Consider the following 19,104-nt stretch of genomic DNA (forward strand, 5'->3'; position numbering starts at 1 on the left):
CTGGGTTAGTGCATTACCTTACTTCTACAACAAATTAAAAGTGCTCGAACGACATGCTTTTCGTCTAGCATACCGAATCAAGCTTCCGAGTCCAACGCAGGAGTTGTATGACCGCATAACGTTTCCTACCCTACTTCATCACATCGAAAAATTAAGGCTTAGGTTCATAACTACCCGCTTTCAGCAACGGCACCCTCTACTTGTGGACACGATGGATATCGATCGCAACTACGATCTGGGTTATAATTTCATCACCTGTCCTTTATCTCTGCTCTTCTCCCTTTATCTCAAAACTCTTCCACCTGATCACCCCGACCATTTTGTCGCATCTGCTTATTCTTCCGATCATCTTCCCCATCATGTTTCACCCACATTTACTGCACTGTAAATCCATTATACTAACAGGGCTTCATATGTCTTCATCACTGTCCAGAGTAGCCCCTGGACAAGAAGATAACCAGCATTCGTCTTTTTAACAAATTGTTTGTGTTTGTCCTGTGAAGTGCACCTCACCATCATCTTTTCCTGCCCTTATGATTATGATCACAAGATCATAATGTCTGATGGATACTATAATAAAATGAAATAAAGTTGAAATATAATAAAGTGTTACTTAAATACATGATGTTCCAGTTCTCCTACATCCCATAGACCAGCTCCAATCTCCTTACTACCCCAATACTTTCATCACTCACCCCGGATAGAGGGCGTAACCCTCGCAAGGGAGCTAGCCTTCGGCTAGCAATTAAAAAAAAAGTTAAACCGAGTTTTCTTTATTGATTATTGTTATGAGTTCATTTATTCACTATATTTTTTTTGTTATATACTCTTAAATTCGATAGTTTCCTTCTTTTTTTGTCATGTTTTGTTTTGTATTTTTAGATTTACTATATTACTTTTCGTTATGTTAACATTTATATAAACATATGAAGTTCCTTCTACCTTGATGTATGTTTATGATCGAAAAGATCATAAAGACCTCAAAATAAATGATGATTCAATAAAGATATTACTAAAACAGCCCATAGCCCATCCATTCATTCCTCACTCCTACTATACCTTTCACTACCCTTCCCTAAAAGAGGGTGTAGCCCTCTGAAAGGTAGCTAGCCGATGGCTAGCCTTAAAAAAAAAGTTAAACCGACATACTTACTTTGGGTTAAGCCTAACCTGTCTTGAAGCAGTTATTGCACCTTCCGATGAAGAAGTATTGCAACACGTATTTCTGAGATCGGTGCAAGTACGCTTTTTACAGGGTCGACAAAAGGATTATACGCCTTTTGGAGGGTTAAAACCTGTATTTTTGTTCTCATCTCATCTCATCTCATTTGTTGCTAGCGGGATCCGCTCATCACCTGTATCTTTGTATACGTCTCCATCACTTTTGTAGGGCCGTTGGCCCGGGCCCGATGCACAGGCTACCACCCGTGGTCCCCCAGCCTAGGGATCAGCGTAGGCGCACTAGGCGGGAATCTGACAACTCGGATCAAACTGTTGACAAGCGCCCCCGTTCTGGGTCTGCTCCAGAGGCAGCCAATCTTGCCAATGACGAACAGGATCTGATTATGGACACGCAACCATCTGTTAGTAAACAAAACGCTCCTCCTCAGCCTTCGACTACTAGTCCGATCTACAATTTTCCTCTCACTAATTTTGACACCAAATTCAAGAACACGAAACATATTTTCCAACAACTTGTCAAATACGTTCCACGCCTGGAAATAGCCGAAATTCGCTTCGCGAACAAGGTCGTCATACTAAAATCAACAAATCCAGATTTTCATCGCCATGTACGTAACAAGGCCTCCTTCGAAATTTTTGGCAAAAACGCAAACATTTCTGTTCTGCAACCAAAACGTCAGGCCCAAGCTCCACCACCAAGGAAACCACCATTATTATCTGTGGTCATCAAGGGTGTCGATCCCGAGATAACAGACACTGAAGTCAAAGAGGAGCTTACAGCTGAAGGGGTCAGCATTCAAAAATGCATTCGAATCCGCAACAATACAGGCGCTACCTACTTAGTTCGAGTTCTGACCAGCGAACAACACGCCATTGATCACTTGCTACAGCATGGAGCCTTCATTTTCAAACGCCGTCATAAGGTAGAGTCTTCTCGTACACCTCCGCCACTCCCGATCCGTTGTGAAAAGTGCCAAGTGTATAATCAACATCTGACAGCTAACTGTCCTAACAATTCTAAGTGCGGCTACTGTGGTCAAACTTACCTCACTAAAGATTGTCCGAATGGAACAGCACCGCCACAATGTAATACCTGTAACGAAAAGCACCCTACTTACAGCTATAAGTGCAAAGCCAAACCTCCAGCGGAGCCTACGAAACCGGAACTAGTTGTGCCTTTACGCACTCCCGATGCTCCAGTGCCCCCACATAATTCTCTACGTGAACCAGTTACTGTTGAGAATATGATTCGCTTTTTCAGTCTCACGCTTCAAAATATCCATCCGTTCTTGCGAGCCCACATAGTCGCTCAAGTCATTCATGCGACCAAAGTGTTATATCACCTCGATGTCAAGGCGACTTATTCCGGTCAGACTGTCCATTTTCAAATCAATCCCGTCACAACCCAAGTTTAATCGTTTTCATCATGGATAGGAGTCTTCTTATAACGTTACTCTACCTGAATATTTTCCAGGTTATGATTTCACCCGCCACGATGGCCCTCCAGGGCAACGAGCAAACGGCGGAACGGCTATAGGGACCCAACATACACTACCAAGTCGAATCATTACTTATAACTTTTCCGAACCTCTTCCGGAACATAATATCGTTACTATTTACTTTAAAGCCAGACCAATCACTGTCGCTACCATATATATTCGTCCCCATGTTCGCATACCAACTTGCTTCTTCACTTATCTGGATACTACCTTCCGCTATTATATTATCATGGCTGATATCAACTACCACAGCAGAAGTGATGCTGAGAAACGTGCATTTTCTAATTTTATCAACTCGTATACGAATAGCGAAATTTGCGCTATACCTAGAGCAACCCATCCATCTTCAAATACCACTCCTGATGTGGTCATTGCGTCTTCTAGTATCATGCCGTACCTCGAGATCACTGTTCTTGATTCAATAGGTAGTGACCATGATCCTATCAAAGTAGACTTACACTTTCCTACCGCCAAGAAACCACAACCGGAAGCTCTTTGTACCCAGCCAAATTTTGACCGAGCTAATTGGATAGAGTACCGAAGGGAATTAACGGATACGCTAGCTGGTGTTCCACTTCCAAACGATATCCCATCATTTGACGCTACGCTAAGCCAACTCACTACGAGCATTCAAACCGCCAGTGCACTCTCCATTCCTGTTACCACCAGAAATCTCTACAGGCCTAAATTACCCCCTCAGTATCTCTCATTCATTTCCTTAGCCCGGACTGCATACAAGGAGTACCTACGCACTCGTGATGCTGTCACCCTACGTCTCCATCGCCAATATCTTCGAATGGTGCTAAATTACATCCGAGCGTATAAGAAACGTAACTGGATCCGAACTGTCAACACTTTAGCCACAGAAAGTCATCCAACACGTTACTGGAAACATTTCAACCGTCTTATTGGGAAAACCAGTGCACCTCACTATCCGCTAGTTGAGAACAATACTGCCTTAACCACAGATACAGAGAAAGCGAATGCTTTTGCCCGGATTCTTCAAACCACCTTTACACCAGAAGTCACGCTTCGAGACAGATCCAATCTCTATCAACGTGTTGCGAAGTACAGCAACCCTCATAATGGGTACCTAAGAATAAATATGGATCATACTCTGGACGATCAGAATCCTTTGACTGCACCTATAACTCCACTAGACATTACCGAGGACCTACGCCACAAAAAGAACACTGCGCCTGGCTTCGATTGTATCACTTACCATCACATTAAGGAAGGTCCAGCTCTTTTATTCCACATTTTGGCGTCGCTGTATACTTTCGTTCTCCGAACCGGCTATTACCCACCCGATTGGAAGGTTTCCAAGGTACTCATGTTTCTTAAGCCACATAAAGAAAAGTCAGACCCAGCATCATACAGGCCAATTCAACTGACGTCAACGTTAGGCAAAATATTTGAACGAATAATGGTTCGCAGACTTCATCACCACTTGTCAACCCATGATCTTTTGCCTATACACCAAGCCGGTTTTCGACCTAATCACAGCCTCCTCGATAATCTCTTACGTCTAGTTACTATTCTCACGAATCATTATAATAAAACAGCACCTTCCTGCTTACTTCTCTTCGACCTAGAAAAGGCGTTTGACCGAGTGTGGCACAATGGTCTTATCTATAAATTACATTTTTTTCGTCTTCCTGCGGCCTATCTTCGGATAGTGTATCATTTCCTCACCAACCGTCTTGCATATATTTCAATAAATAACAGTCTATCCTTTCCAATCTTTCCTTGCACTGGCGTCCCACAAGGTTCAGCTTTATCACCTTTATTATATATTCTATTTGTTAGTGATCTACCTGTTATGCCAGAACCGATTTACACTTTCACCTTTGCGGATGATACAGCGCTGCTCGCTTGCTGTCAAACTATGCATCAAATCAATACCCATTTACAACGAGCCATTGATGCTTTCAGCAACTGGTGTAGTCGGTGGCAATTAAACTTAAACTGTGACAAAACACAGGCGTTAGTCATCCTTCCGCATAAGAGGCGTAGTCGAGTGAGACGTAATCCATCTCTGCTTAATATTCAAGTCCAGGGTGTACCCATCCATGCAAGTACTACCGCTAAATATCTTGGAGTGATCTTTGATGCTAAATTAACCTGGAAACCACACCTTCTTTCAATCAAAGAGAAGGCCCAAAACCGTTTAAATCTATTGAAGCGCCTGGACGGTACCACGTGGGGCTTACATGCTGACACATTGTTAAAAACGTATAAAGCGTTTTTCCGTCCGTGTCTCACACATGGCCACACTGCCTGGGTTAGCGCTGGAGATGAATTTTATAAGTGGCTTCTTATCATCGAACGGCATGTGTTACGTCTAGCCTACCGCATCACCTTGCCTAGCCCTACTCGCCTTTTGTACGATAAGCTGACCTTTCCGCATATCACTCGACATCTTGAAGATCTCCGCTCTAGGTACATACACAAAAAATGGACAACTCGGCATCACACCCCCCTGGAAACCATACACATTGATGCCAGTCTTTCCACTCCTCCTAAGTATGCTTATACACCTTTACAGCATCTACTTACAATCTAGTCAGAAACATCCAGAGCATCCGGATCAACATTTCTTTCAATCATATCATCCACCAGAATTCAATCATCACGTTTATCCATCGCTTGCACAGTAACTCTCATTCTAACAAGGGCTTCCCCATGTCGCTCAACAGTGTTGAGTAGCCCCAACACAGAAGATAACCTCATTTGTGACTACTAACACTGCCCTGTGAACTGTGGCGTCCATGCACTTCATCTCATCATCATAACATTACGACCACTCAGATTTCATAATATTCCTTCCTTGTTTGTTTTCATTGCTATTGTAAAACTTATGATTATTGCAGTCTCATTTTGAAGTTACTTAGGCTCTGTGTATTTATCATTGTGTCTCCTGCCATGATTACAACAACAATAATAATTCACCTATATGTATGAATAAAGTGAGCTTCTTTATTATTGTTGTTAGAAAACCTCATAGCCCATACATGTGTTCCACCTCTTACTGAAATTAAATTTCAGTCCCTCCCGAAGAGACGACGTTATCGTCTGCGGAAAACAGTAAAAAAAAAAAAAAAAAGTTAAACCGAACCTTCACTTAGATCAGCCATCCTTCACCAAATCCTACTTTTCCGTCAAATCTTCTCCTGAAAGAGGGTGTAGCCCTCTCAGAGGTAGCTAGCCTCATGCTAGCATTAAAAAAAAAGTTAAACCGATGAGGTTTGACCTTGGAAATTAATGGGCTTCCAAGAAGAAAGAATGCTTCCTGCTGTCCTGGAAGGGTGAGTATGAAGGGTAAGTGTCCTTCAGCCGTATATTAATATTAATGGCAAAAGGTTAGTAATTAGCATAATACCATAAGTTTAGTTCAAATAAAAGGTACATTATGGACTTCAATTACAGTTCGACAATGAAGTTACATACGTGCAATGCAAGGTTACATACAAAAAGTGACAGTAATTAAACGGTTAGTACAAAACGCTAAATATTTTCAATATTACGTACGCAAAGAGCAACACTGGAGTAATGAAACTACGGTCCGGTACAGCTTTATCATAACCATGGGTAATTAATTACCTATCAATAATTGTTCCTAAAGTACCGGTAAAAAAGCCGTAATGATTCAAGTTCAATTACAATTGAAACTTTGTCCTTCAATTAAATTCATTTATTACTTCAATGAGAGTACTTAGAGTAATCAAAATATTCATTACTTCAACGACAGTACTTAGAGTATGTATATACATAGAGTACCTAGAGTAATTAAAGTGTAAGTACTTAGAGTACTTAGTGTATGTACTGAAACTAATTGAAAAAGGTGACACATTAATTGAAAATGGAATACGGATGCATACTAATCTACTCACTGACCCCCCCAAAAAAGTCCAATGGGTGATCGAGCTGTCACCGCGCTGGCATGGAAACCAGACGTTGTTGCCGCTTCGTATTCTTTCTTTTGTTTGTGCATAGTTGAGTGAAAAGTGCTTTGAGATTGTCTTCGTTATTGCGACTTTGTGTTTTCTTTCTTTTCTTTTTGTGTATTTGGATGTGCTGTTAAGAATACTGTGATTAATTGGTGACAATGGCTAGTTCTTCAAAACCGAAGCTGAAGGAAATAGGAGTGTATAAAGGACAAAGCCGAGAATTGATATACAGATTTCGTGAATATTTCGAAAAAGAGCGCGATAATGGTGGCCCTTTTCTTCCTATGACAGGGTGGTAGAGATAGTGGCTGATGCCCTGCGTGCGGAAAAGTCCACTGTTAAGAACATAAGAACAGGAAAAAAGAAAAGAAAAATGTCCCGAAGAACTGAATTCTCATCGACCCAATGTTAAAACGTCTTTAGATCGTTTCCAGGATGATGCAACAAGGCAACACATCTATCAATATTATATAAGAAAAGAATTTCCGATTCGCGGTAAGCTTCTCAAGTCCTTGAAAGAAGCAGGGCTTTTCGAGGGAGGGAAAACAAGCTTGAGTGTTGTGTTAAGGCAAATTGATCTTAGATGGAAGAAATTCTCTGGAAGAAAAGTTCTTACGGAAAGAAACTATATTGTTGCGGCTCGTTGCAAATTTCTGAGAGTGATGATGAAAATGAACCCAGAAAACTTAGTATGGCTGAATGAAACATGGGTGAATGCAGGACACACGAGAAGTAGTGCGTGGGATACATCCGAAGGGACAATAAAGACACCTATTGGCAAGGGAAATCGACTTATTTTGCTTATGCCGCGACTATGCGCGGATTTGTGCCTGCGGCAATGTTGCATTTTAAATCAAAGGGCACTCGTGATTATCACGAGGAAATCATTTCCGCAACTTTCAAAGACTAGTTTGTTAATAATGTGAATTCCTTCTACATATTAACATGAATTCCGCAATCGTGCTTCATAAGGCGGCTTATCATTCCGTTCAAACGAATAAGCCTCCAAATACGAACAGCAAAAATGAGGATATGATACGATGGCTTGAAAAAAAAATCATTTTCCTGATAAAAATGTACCAAGCTATACTGTAAATTTCAAGGAAAGTGTGTGAAGGCATGCATACCATTCATTGCTACTGAAAATAAAAATAACAAAATCATTTTCGAACTATGCTGTCTTTATGATTTCGAATCCTCTGTACGCTTTAAGAAGATATGTTTGATATATAATTTTTGCAAATATGTTGGAAATAATTCCGTTTCTATACGTAGAAATCTGGTACTAATTCAGTTTAAAGACTATTATATCAAATTAACAATTAATGAAAGTGGTATCAAGAAGAACTATATATTTTAATACCGCCAGACATTTTTATCACATACCATGAGAAGGTGCTGGAATTCTCCCCCTGCAAAGAGATCCTTTGTCCGTTCTTTCTCCAATTACTCTTTCTGTTATCATCAAGAGAATGAACAACATAACTCCCATGATGCAGATAAACTTGGATAAACCTGCAAATAAAGACACAAATCTTTGTCGTACATTTTTGAAACTAGATTCTAGCTGTAGCAATGTAATACTAGAGCCATTTTGTGTCACCACTAAACAGAGTATGTGCCTGAAGACATAAAACCCCGAGATCTACTTTATATCATGAGGAACATTTAAAACAAAATAATAATGTTCAAATGAGAAACTGGAAAACGAATCTACGAAATGTGCTGAATTAACATACATCAAAACAAAATGCACTACAATGTTCTATTAAGTTGTTCTTTAATATAGAATAGTGATGAGCAAATGCAAGACCAAGACCCGGGTGATCTTGATCTTGGTCTTGCACTGGAACCTTGGTCTTGGTCTTAGTCTTGCGCACCCAGTCTTGGTCTTGGTCTTGGTCTTGGTCTTGGTCTTGCTGCAAGAGTCTTGCAAGTCTTGCTTTTAAGAAATCTTATGCTTTTCATATGTAAATTTTACTCTGGATAAATTCTACAATGGGAAAATAGTAACGGGAATACAATGTATGTTTCTAAATTATATATAATTTACTTTCGTGTAAGTATGATGATAGTATACAACATAGGTGATAACATTTATTATTTTTTTGAATGGGTTCCCACGCTTCACTACTTATAAGATAAATTACAACGTTTCATAATCTTTTTATATGTTTTTTAACAAATTCAATCTACTCTACTTGTTCCCAAATTGGGGAGACGCATGAAACAAAATCAAGACGGAACAGATTACAGAAATACCATAAATTGCTAAATTATTTTTACATTTTAAAGGCATCAGATTTTTTTTTTTTTTTATTTTCAACTAAGATTAGCTAATTTTTGTATTGAACAAACTTCCAATTAAATATTGAGATTTTATTTCACTGATTCCAATATATACTCTGTGGAGCAGAAACATGGACATTACGCAAAGGCGATGAAAAAAATATCGGAGGCTTTTGATAAAAGGAGAGAATTAGCTGGGTTGAACGGAATTTTAGATATAATTAAGAGGAGGATATAATTAAGAGAAAAGAAGAATTTTAGATATAATTAAGAGGAGGAAAAGGAACTGGTTGAGACATTGGCTGAGGAGGAACTGTATTATGAGGGACGTCCCAGAGAATATGATGGAAGGAAAGAGAGGGAGGGGGCAAAGGAGACTGTAGTTGAAGAAAGGTATTAAAACAGAAAATTGCTACGTCAAGACGAAGAGACTAGCTGAGGACCACCGTATATCGAAGCTTCTGAGTTGCAACAAATGACTTGCCAATAATGGTAGAATAGCTATGATGATGATATGTTAGCAATATTGACCAAAAAAGAGAGACAAAAATTACTCAACTTATACAAATACCTTTGACCTATATTAGAAATACAAAAACACAGCATCAAACTCCAAGTTATTTGAAATAAATGTATAAAATCACTCTCACTTGTGAATATGGATTATTTATTGTTGTATAATGTTATATCGCTCAATTCTCGTGTACCATGTACCTGAGAAGGCTAAAAGTTATATTCATAAACAATTATTCAACGCATAAGCACCCGCCCATAAAAAAGCAAACTTGCGGTCACATACACAAGTTTTTGTCAATTTCATGAAAATGTTATTTCGATATTAATTTTTTGAGCACACATTAAAAATTTCTAACGGATGCTTGATCCTTGGAGCCAAGGTTATACTCATATAGTCGGCATCTATGGTGTGCGGAATTACCGATGTGCAATACTACATTTCTTTTTAGTTTTAGAAAAAGAACACCACTAATATGTTTTGAAAGGGGATGTAATGTCTAGTTTTACGTGCCACGATTATGCACCGAGGCTAAGAGAGATGGTGATGATGAGAAATGAATGAAATGGTGGAATGAAGAAAGTAGGAGGAAACGGGAAAGCCCCGAGAAAACCTACGCACATGGTCTCTATCCACCAAAAAAGCTCACATGTTGCAAGCTGGGATCGAACCAGAGACCCCAGCACCAAAGGTGAACGCTCTACCACTAAGCCGGTACATGTGCAAGATTCTTGGTCTCGGTCTTGGTCTTGGAGGTATGGTCTTGGTCTTGGTCTTGCACCTTTTGGTCTTGGTCTTGGTCTTGGTCTTGGTCTTGCACCCTTTGGTCTTGGTTTTGGTCTTGCATCGGGACTCCTGGTCTTAGTCTTGGTCTTGGTCTTGCATGCAAGACTCTTGCAAAAAAATGCAAGACCAAGACTCTTGCGCTCATCACTAATATAGAATGATATTCATAACAAGCTGTATACATTTAACGAAGCATTGTGTGTAGTGCGTTAGGTCTATAGTTTGATTCCAGCTCACACCAAGTGTATTTTGTGGAAAACAAACATCGTCTGTCTGTATTTCCTCAGGGATCTCCCATTCCCTCTCACTTTTTTCATTCCACCGTCATCGTCGTTTCATTATCAACGATTCCTCAGCTTTGATGCATAATTGGGAGACGGTAAGCTTAAGAAAGAGCAATATTAAGTAATACTTTGATGGATAATTTGCTATTATTTCTTCTGTAAGTACTGCCGTATATTGTTCCGAGTTGCATATGCTATTAGAATTAATATTATTGGCTTTAATACTGTTACACAGTTAGTTAGGGTATAGTTATTGCTATATTTGAAGCTCAAATTTTGCAAATATTTGATAATGTTATTCTCAAGATCCACATATTTAGTTAAATTATTTAAAAGAATCCATCGAATTAAATTGATCAAAATTTTAAGGAAAGTTTCAAATAAATTTGTAAGAAATTTCCGTTGAAATTTATTAATGAATATATTCTATACCCACTATGCTAAAGACATTTCTATTTTGACAAACCAAATGTTGGCGTTTGCTCAACATCTTAACATTTGAAGGGTATTACGAATATTCAGAACTTTATTATATATAGATCAACTTATCCATAAAGTCCTAAAAATTATTATTACTTGATAAAAGTATGACTTTATTAGGTAGTCATATCTTCAATATTTCAGCCGACGCTGGGGTTTTGGTCACGATTAAACAGTCCGTAAACCAGAATATACTAATTAAACATTTAGTTTTTGTTCTGCAACAAAAGAAAAATTCTCAAGTATTCTCAAAAAGCACTAATGTGTGTTTGGGGATGTAATTTAAGGGTGAAATGGATGATAAGTGGGTTTCGTTACTCCTTTTCACGGGAGTCTCGCATAGAACAAGAAAATTTGGCAAGTGTTTTTGAATCAAATTTTCAGTGAAATAAGAATGAGCTTTCAAAACTCCCTATCGGAATTCGAAAACTATTATAAACTGTCGTTGCCTGGGATTTATTCCACGTCTTGTTCGTGCACTAAAGTCTATATTGGAATGACGAAAAGAATTATCTCGACGAGGGTAAAAGAACACAGCAGAGATGCATAAGAAATGTAACCCCACCGTCAGAGCAATCAAGGATTTTACATGAATTAGGACATTACATCGATTGAGCTAATGTATTACATTCTTGCTCCAATAACACAGAAAGGAATGTGTTTGGACTTTTGTTTATTATAAAGGTAACCAAGAAAGTTCCGTTGCTGTTTCACCCACCACCTTCGAACATCGGTATGTTACCTAAGACGTACCTGGAACATCAAAAATAGTCCCCATCAACATCGACGACTTTCTGCCAACATTCTGGAAGCCCATGGGTTCCATCACGGTAGAACTTGGTGGGCTGTGAGGCGAAGAAGGCATCAAGTGCATTTTGCACCTCTAGTAGTGATCTGAACTGGCGTCTCCTAAGGTGATTGTCCAAGAAATGGAACAGGTGATAATCGAATGGTGCAATGCCCGGGGAGTATGGCGGATGCAATAGTGTTTCCCACCCAAGGCGTAGAATGGTGTTTCGGGTCATTCCAGCCACGTGGGGCTAAGCGTTGTCCTGTAACAGGAGGGCACCTTGGAGATTCACAAGTGCTGGCTGCAGAGTTTTGCGTTTTTCTTGAACACGGCTAAACCGCTGACAGTACACAGTTGCATGGATGCTCTGAAAAGCTGGTAGCAGTTCCCGATGCACGATGCCGTGAGCAGTCCACCAAACACACAGGAGGACCTTATTCTGGAAATAGCTCCTTCCTCAGACGAGACAGCAAAGAAACACAGATGTCTGCTCGTATTGCCTTCTGGCTTGGAGTCAAATCATGTGGGACCCATCGACCCAACTTGTAGTGTTTCCCAAGTTGATGGAAGTACTGCCGAATGACTGCTACACTCACACTGAATTGTAGTCCCAGTTCCTAACATATCTGGTCACTGTTCGCCTCAATTGCTGCCTGAAGATCTTCATTTTAAATGTGTTGGTCTTCCGGCACGTGGTGCGTCTTCGAGTGTTTCGTCACCGTCCTTAAACTTGTTAAACCACCGCCGCACCGTCCGCGCAGTCACGACACCCTCACCAAAGGCCAGGCATATCTCCCACCCCGGTGCAACGGCGTTTCACCCCAGTTTGAACTCGTACAGCATACACGCTCTTATGACGTTCTGTGGAGGTCCCATGTTCACTCTATCCTTACGCAAGTTCACGGTGTAACTGAATTGTCACAACTAACTAGGGGTGATTCCATATCGGGACCAAATACGTGGGGAAAACTTGTATCTCGTCTGAAAGCCCTTTCTTTGAGAAGTGCGAAACCTTTTTCAAATCACAGGCAAACCCGCAAACTCACCCTATAAGGGGCATGTTTGTTGATGATCGTGACCCTATAGTAGTAATGGCCCCACCTGATCTCACTTTCGATTATCCAATTTGGGGCCGCCATGGACCATAGCGAATGAATCAGGGATGCTTTTGCCCGGGATTGCGTCACCTATTCAAATTTTGCTTATGCTTATTCAGGGGCCATGCACGCTGGTGCGAATGAGTGAGAGGTATCTTGGCCCGGCTATGACGTCATTGAATTGGGATTTTTGGATTAGAGGATATGATTCTTTAAACTTATTAAAACATATTCTTGATGATTGATTACGTTATGAAATAGTACAGGTTTATGAATGCTTTTTATTTTTCGTTCCATTTTATGGCATAAAATTTGGAGATTGTTATCACTTTGGTGAGATGAACTAACACTAGTGCAAATGAAATCTTTAGTTTTACGTTCCACGATTATGCCGGTTAGGGTAAAGGAGACGGTGACGATGAAAAATGAATGATTTGGTGGGCAAAGATTGGAGTATTTCGAGCATAATTTTGCACGCCACAAAACTACTTTCGCGGGGTTTGAACCAGGGACCCCATACAGCAGAGATGAACGCTCTACCACTGAGCCACCGCGTCCCTTACTGGTGAGAATGAAGTAGAGGTATTTGATTCGAGCTAATGTGTTTGTTTGACGTCGGGGTGACTCTACTTGACTTTTGATTATACAATTTGGGACACCACGTGGACCATAGCATTAATGTGAATGGGTTAGAGATGCTTTGACCCGGGATTGCATTACCTATTGAAATTTTGCTTATGCTTACTCAGGGGCCAGGGAATGCATAGGATCACTCAGGACACATATGCTCATCTTGATCCACGTGACGAGAGGGACCTTGTCCCCTTTAATGAGTATAAGAATATTAAAATTTTGAAGTTTTTTTTTAACTTATCCTATTACTTTTGATGAGACATTTTCGTTATATAATAGAGTATAATGGTTTACTTTTTAAATTTGGGAGTCATCGTTCCCTTTGGTAAGTATTGATTTTGGAGCCTTATTACGTTATATGGAGGCGTATTTAAAATTATTCCCTTAAATTTGATAATTACTTTGTGATCCATTTTGTTCCGCTTCAGGGTGAACATGGTTACCTTACATGTGTTGCAATCGTCCCGAGTTCGATTCTTGGTGCTAGTTTAGGAAATGTTGAATTTAACGTCCCCGCGAAAACGATGATGAGAAATGATAGACCGAAACAGGGGAAAACATGAACTTTCTTGACTGAGGATTGAAGCAGAGACCTCACACATTAGAGACAAGCGCTGAGCCACCGTACTCCATTGAGAAAATTTAATTTATTGATTACTACGTTATAGACAATGCAATGGTCCCGAGTTTGATTCTTGCTGCTAGTGTTAGGAAATTTTAACGTCCCCTCGAAGCTAATCGAAAGGATGATGATAAGAAATGGTGAAATGAGAAAACATCATAAACTTACTTGGCTGAGGATTGAAGCAGAGACTTTACGCATCAGAAATAAGCGCTGAGCCACTATGCCCCATTGAGAAGTTTTTAATCTTCTGTGCCTGCCGTTTTGCATATGAAAAGAACACGGACAAGTTATGTTACATTACACATTTCGGTGCGAGCCGTTCTTACACTAGGTTTATGTTTCACATAGAAAAGGAGATCTGTGTTATCATTTTTTTTTACTTCGTGTGTGAATTTAAGGAAACCTTGTTGACTCAATGCTAAGCGTTGGCATTATTGTTTAGTTGGATGTATTTAGAAATGAATCATACGTTTTGGATTGTTGGTTCGAATCTAGTTGTGTTCGCTGTAACAACAATGAATCGGTAACAATGGTCGCGTGATTTTCCAGTGTTGCCACCGTTTTCAGAATGAATCGATTCATTTAGTCGGAGCAGTTTCGTGACGAAAACTGATTTTTTGTTTCGTACACATTTTTTTCTGGAAAAGAATTTTGTTTTGTACACAAAAATTTATCGGAAAGTTTTGTTCTGTATTCAAAAATTTTTCTGAAACAATTTTGTGTCGTACACAAAAAAAATTCTGAAACAATTTTGTTTCGTACACAAATTTTCTGAAACAGAATTTTATTTTGTACACAAAAAAATTTCTGAATCAGTTTTTGTTTCGTACACAAAAAATTTTCTGAAACAAAATTTTATTTTGTACACAAACTTTTTTTAATTTCGTACACGAAAAAAATTCTGCAACAAAAATTTAGTTAGATTTTTTCGCAAAACATTGATTTCAGAAATTTTATTTTACCGGTAAACTGATTCAGAAAAAAGAAATTGAAATCGCAGTACAGAAAAATAATTTGATTTAAGGAAGTGAAATAAAATACAGAATTACTTTTTTCATGTTTCTGTACATTTATTTTTAGCATGTGAAATAGAATACAGAATTTCTTTTTTCTCCATCTTGGTATGCATTTATTTTTCTTCAAAGAAAGACTTGTCCGTGACGGGTACAAATTCTGTAAAGAGAAAATAAAACATGAATATACGTGGTAATATTTATTTTGTTTCCTGTGAAAGAAGAAAAACAGATTATTAACATCGAACAAGAACATTGAACTAACTGATCAAGAGAGAGTGAGGTGAGAAAAGAAAAGCAAATGTGACGTACCTGAATTCCTTTTTTCTCCACTGGTTTTTGCAAGGTGATGTCATCTTCTGCATTTGAGTTTGTCTCCGCTGGTGCATCGTTGAAGCATGTCCCGTGTTGCGGTTGATTCTTTGCCCATCTTTGGGAGGTGATGTTGGTGGGATTAGGAAAAATATGGCTGTTGTTCTGTTTTGGCTTTTTTATACCCATAGGGCAATGTTTCGTATGTATCTGGTATTAATCGGCGTTTTTTCTAGTTGAAACTGTACTTCTTTTCTTCAGGTTTTGTGACAAGCTGATGATGGTGGGTTCTGTAAATTTTGTGTGGCGTGCTAATGGAGATTTTTTCACTGGATTCATTAATGATCATTTGCTCCAGACTATCGAAATTTAAATTTTCTCTTGCTGTATAATTGAGTGTGAATCCACGAATTTTGCATACATAACTGGTTGATTTCGTGTTGGGGTCGTAGATTTCTAAAGCGTTTTGGGCACCAGACACGAATTTTTTGATGTATGCTTTTGGTCCAATTGATTCCAGTTCATTTGGCATTGAACCAAGAAATACTTCTGGTTCTATTGTGGGCTCTGATGGTCGCTGCGTGAATATCACGGAATCTGTATCGAAATATAGTACTCTTTCTTTCTGCAATTCTAAATATTTGTAGAGTTCCAGACAAGCTTGACACGTTGTAAATGTTCCAAGGACAACATTAGCATTGTGATTTTGTACTAGAACATCATCTTCATACTGCCAATAAAGGTATAACAACGAATCATTAACAGGTAAAATTTGGTTGACTTTTATCTCTGGAGCAGTTAATTTTTAATACAGTCCTTTGGGGTCGTTAATGATGGTCGTTTGGCTGAAATTGTCTCTTATAGCGAGTCGTCCGCAGAAGGCATTCAAACAGAGTTTTGCAAGACTACGACGTGCTGAATCTGTCATTATATTTGCTGCATCCAAAGTTATGCCTTCACGTTGTTGTACCATTTGAATATACTGCTGCTTTTCTTCTTCGGTGACGCAATTGGCAGGCCAACCAGAAGCTTCTAGCTTAGATTTCAAAACTGTGTTAATGTATTCACTGAATAATCCGCCAGTCTTGGTTTCAGGATCATATACGGTGATGTCGTAATCCTAAATTTCGTAAATTTCAATGATTTGATACCCAAGTTCAATGGCTTTTTGAACTTCATAGGACATCCACGTTCCTGTTAGACTTCGTTCACTGTCGGAATGTGTACATTCAGAATCTTCATTTAATGCTGTGGCACAGGCAGCACAAACTGGAAACAACAACTTCTTATTTGAGCGAAATGGAAGTACTGGATGAAACACATTTCTGCTAGGGAAAATCTCTAACTTGACTAATCCGTTGACATTTTGAATGGCGGGCATTTCTGGATCTCCCTGTAGATATATTCGTGGGTGCCCTGTTGGATACCGTCCACATTTATTTACATATGGATACAGGGAAACAATATACAAGAATTTAATTTCTTCGCCTTCATTTTCATTTGCGACGTGATACAATTTAATGGCATTAACACGGCCACCATAGAAGCTGTCTCTTAGATTTAATGGTGTCTTATTAGTATAAGGATGTGTGCTTAAAGAAGAGGCCAATGCTGGATTGGATTTTAACACTTGACGAAATTCACATTCCCACATTTCATGTACTTTATATCCCATGGATCGTAATAATTTCATTTTACGCTGTGTTCTCTCGTAGCGAAAGTTCATAGTTTTTTCGGAGTTCTCATAAATGGGCTGATCACGGCCTCTAGGGACGCAGAGATAACAAGCATGTACCCTACAACCTCGAAATTCATACACGTGTTCCTCTTCAGTGTCGGGATGTTTGTAGTAGCCGTCCAGATGAAAACCAGCAACATAAGCTTCTTTCCCTTTTGCTGCATGTAGAATTGGATGTCCCTCTTTTTCTTCCATGTAGGCAAGCCACTGCAAAGCAATCCGTGACTGATTATTCCTGTGATGGTATCCTCGTGCAGGAAGAATGCTAATAGTATTGGGTTTTAAGAAATTTCGTCGAAATACTAAATTGCACGCACTCGCCAAAGTGATAGCCTCCAGGAAAGGATTAACGTTGGTTTCTTGTTCAAAAGTAGTCATGAAAGATATACAAGCCATTCGATGTACGTTGACGTCCTGGACACAATAGTTCACCAATTCTTCTTGGAAAATAAACGTATCGTTCTGGTGTTCGTTGTACCATGTCATGAATTTCTCTCGTTCATCCACTTTTTTTCTCTTCATCTGCACCATAATATTGGATGTCCGGTAATTTTCCCACATACGTTTGATTTGCAGCAGTATTAAAAAAGTGTGGAAAATGTCCTTTGGTCGCTGGTAAATGAAATGCCTTGGATAATTTACTAAAGCCATTGGCATGAAATTTAAGGAGTCAATAAACGATAAGTGATTTACTTTCATGCTTAAAATTTTTGCTCCGTTCAAGATCAAAGTAGGTTTCAATTCATGTTTTTCCACTAAAGATTTAAGAATAAAATGACCATCATATCCATTAGAGTTATGTGCCAAAGATACAATAAGTTTAATGTTGGGTCGTGGTTGACGTAAATACGCAAGAAAGGCATTGATCGGATCATCTTGAAAAATATGTTCCCGCTGTCCACAAACTTCACACGGATGATGTATATCTTCATCTTGAACACAGTTGTAACATACTTGTTGGGCCACCATACTTGTTGGGCTTATGGATGAACGTGTCTTCATCAAAGAAAGTATCCTGTGTGGCTTCGATATCATAGAAGACAATCATAGCCTTTTTGGAATGTAACACTGATGGAACTCCAGGTTTCAATTGAGTTGTATCAGGCTTCATGTAGTATTGGTGGGTAGATATAGCGTGGTTATGACACACATTACAAAAATAATCTGTATAATGATGTTCTCTTTCACCTGTATGGACAAACGAATAAATGCGTAGACATTTGGAACACTGTTTCACCATCTTGCATACTGGCTGGCCTTTATGATATGGTACAGTCAGATGATTTCTATAGCATGTTTCACCATAAAATTCACGATTGCATTCTGGACACTGCTTCTCCGTATTGGTCTTACTGCATGGCGGTTTCTGCAAACATTTCTCACACATGGCCGAACAGTTCTTAACGTGTCTATTAAGATGATCATATTTTTTGTGGCATGCAGCACAATAGTACTTAGTAGAAAAAACGAACGTTAATGACGTGATGATGTCATAATGAGAATTGATGCACATTAAATTGATTGGAATTTTGTCTTCGCCACCCGGCCCTTCATACAGAATATCTTCTCCGGAAAAGCTGGTGTATACGGTAAGTTTATAATCGGTCAAGTAGCGTTGCAATTGTCGCAATTCTTCCACGGATCCCCCATGCTCTAAATTCACTGATGACCTGGACAAGAGTTCATGTACGTCAGGGAGAATGACACACTTCCTCTGGTTCTGATATTGTCTGTACAGTTTCTGATTTGTATCTTTATACTTTTTCAATCCAATAGCAATCACAATCGCATATGCTAAACATTTCTTGTCGGTCTTTTTTACACGTAAAATGCCATTCTTGCGTTTTAGTAACTCGTCGTTTGATAAAAGACCTCGACGCATTCTTCCAAATCCACGAGGCGCATCTACATG

The 19,104-nt window shown here is 39.2% G+C and overlaps 1 long non-coding RNA gene across 1 annotated transcript in view; it reads right to left on the bottom strand.

The window, feature by feature from the left end:
• Window positions 1-7,968: 7,968 nt before the first annotated feature.
• Window positions 7,969-19,104, bottom strand: part of LOC145675131 (uncharacterized) — a 237,323-nt gene continuing 226,187 nt past the window's right edge. The window contains exon 4 of the long non-coding RNA XR_014129109.1: window positions 7,969-8,146. This is a non-coding gene — a long non-coding RNA (uncharacterized LOC145675131). The remainder of the gene's footprint in view (window positions 8,147-19,104) is intronic.

Source organism: Thermobia domestica, chromosome 18 (assembly GCF_964235325.1).
Source record: "Thermobia domestica chromosome 18, izTheDome1.hap1.1, whole genome shotgun sequence".
NCBI lineage: Eukaryota > Metazoa > Arthropoda > Insecta > Zygentoma > Lepismatidae > Thermobia > Thermobia domestica.